This window comes from Cannabis sativa, chromosome 7, assembly GCF_029168945.1.
Source record: "Cannabis sativa cultivar Pink pepper isolate KNU-18-1 chromosome 7, ASM2916894v1, whole genome shotgun sequence".
Taxonomy (NCBI): domain Eukaryota; kingdom Viridiplantae; phylum Streptophyta; class Magnoliopsida; order Rosales; family Cannabaceae; genus Cannabis; species Cannabis sativa.
In genome coordinates this window covers 57165870-57168172 of record NC_083607.1, presented here as the reverse complement: position 1 = coordinate 57168172, position 2303 = coordinate 57165870, and the positions used below count along the sequence as shown (strand labels likewise).

General features: G+C 35.3%; 1 non-coding gene across 1 annotated transcript; it reads left to right on the top strand.

Moving 5' to 3' along the window:
• Positions 1 to 476: 476 nt before the first annotated feature.
• LOC133029423 (small nucleolar RNA R71) lies at positions 477 to 583 on the top strand. The gene has a single exon (XR_009683544.1). It is a non-coding gene; the product is annotated as a small nucleolar RNA R71 (small nucleolar RNA).
• The last annotated feature ends 1720 nt before the right edge of the window (positions 584 to 2303 follow it).

Below are 2303 nucleotides of genomic sequence, written 5' to 3'. Positions count from 1 at the left end.
TCCAACCAGGGTTGTACGCATGGGAGAATGGCTTGTTATATTGCCCTAAGGCATTGCATTGCTCCTCATGAACCCCCTTCATTTCTTTGTAAACTAAGCAGTCCTTAGCTAAATGGTCATTTTCTCCACAAACGAAACAAGGTTCGAGTGGTCTGGTTTGTGCTTGGGCAACCATGCGCCCTTTTTGGCCATCTTTAGTCGTAAGGATTTCAATTTGCTTTTTTAAAGCTTCGACTTGGGCCTTTAAGCTATCCTCTTCCCGAAGTTGGTAAATCCCAGCTGGTCGATTTCTGTTGGTGCTTTCAGCAGCACTTGGACCAGTCCATGTGTGAGATTTTTCAGCAAGCTCAATGAGAAACTCAAGAGCTTCTTCGGGTTCCTTTTGAAGGAACTCACCGTTGCACATCATTTCTACGAACTGGCGCTCACGACTTGTGAGGCCTTCATAGAAGTAGCTGACGATGCGCCAACTCTCGTACCCGTGGTGTGGACACTGACTTAAGAGATCTTTAAATCTCTCCCAGACTTGATAGAACGTTTCATTGTCTTTTTGGGAAAATGTTGAGATTTGTCTTTTCAAACTGTTGGTCTTATGGACAGGAAAATATTTAACAAAAAATGTTTTGGTCATTTCTTCCCATGTTCCAATAGACCTAGATCTCAAAGAATACAACCAACTTTTAGCTTTATCCTTCAAGGAGAAGGGGAAAAACTTTAAGCGTGCAGCATCATTGATGGTTGCTCGGTCATAAAAAGTGTCAACAACTTCCTCAAACTCCCTAATATGCACGTATGGATTTTCATTTTCTATTCCATGAAAAGTTGGCAAAAGTTGAATAATGCCGGGTTTGACACCAAGACTTGGCATATTAGGTGGAAATATGAAGCATGATGGTATGGAAGTTTGGGTGGGGTGAAGGTAATCATTAAGTGTTCTCTGTTGTATTTCATTATTATTATTCATTGCGAAAGGATTACCGATTATCGTGTGAATGGGAGAAGGAGTAGTGGATGGATTGGACGAAGTTTCACTAGAAGTGGTTTCGTCAGAAGAAGAGTTACTCATCCACTCTTGTTTGCTTTTTTTTTTTTTTAAATATATTTAATTTTTTTTTTTGTTCAACTTGTTCCCAGGTTAATTTGGAGGTTTTTAGAATGGTCCTTCACAACTTACTAGAACTCCCCGGGGTTACCAGGTAAGTGTGAAGGGGTCACTAACCTTTTCAACCAAAGACCTTTCTAAGCAAAAATGAGTTGCTTATTTTTGATAAAACAAGGTTGTTTTTGTTATAGTAAATAGCACAAAAATGTAATATTACAATGATTAACACAAAAATGTTCCCAGGCCAATTGGAAAGGTTGCCAAGGTACCGCTTCGTCCCAACCTTGCCTAGACAGAACCGAGGTTCCCAGGTAAGGTGGAGGGTACACTAACACAAACCTTATTTAAAAACCAATCTTTCTAGACAGAACAATCTTGGTTTGTGTCATATACAATATTACACTGTTGTACCAAATACTAAGCGTTTTATGAAGGAGTTTTTATAACTTACTTTTTTTTTTTTGTATTTTATGATTTTTTAGAGGACTTAAATGCTATGAGTACTAAGAAAAAGACAAATAAAACACTAATGAAAAAAAAGAAACAATAACTAAAAGATAGTATAAACAATCACACTAAACAAAAATTAAAGTAAAAAAATAATAAAAAAAAAAAATAAAGGGAATAGACTTTTTTTTTTTTTTCAAGAAATCATTTCTGATAAGGAAGATCGGATAAAACCGCAACCTTAGAGCATACTTTGAATTCTTGGTAATTTTTTTTTTACAAATATTTACACAACATAAGACAATATTCACAAGAAAATAAAATGTAACAAAAAAAAGTTACTAACCTCTTGATTGTAGATTTCAATAGCTTTCGAAAAATTACCTCCCCGGCAACGGCGCCAAAATTTGTTTAACGCCCAAATGTGACTTCCACTAGCGGTGGTTGTAGTATAGATCGGGCGGTCGATTCCACAGGAAGGTGATTATGGACAAAAGCGTTAGTAGAAAAATAAAAACAAAAGGTTAATAATAAGTGATAATAGTAACTAATGATTTTGTGATTTTTAATTTGATAATAAATATTAAAAGAAAGCAAATAGATGTGTAATCAATAGTAAAAGAGAGAAAGGCTTCAAGAATCATCCATATGCTTGTTTAGCTATTTTGTACCTTTGATTCACTAAGTTGACACAAATGATGGAACATTAAAGTTCATTATATTTTGAGTATACAAGTTCTTAAAAATAAAAGAA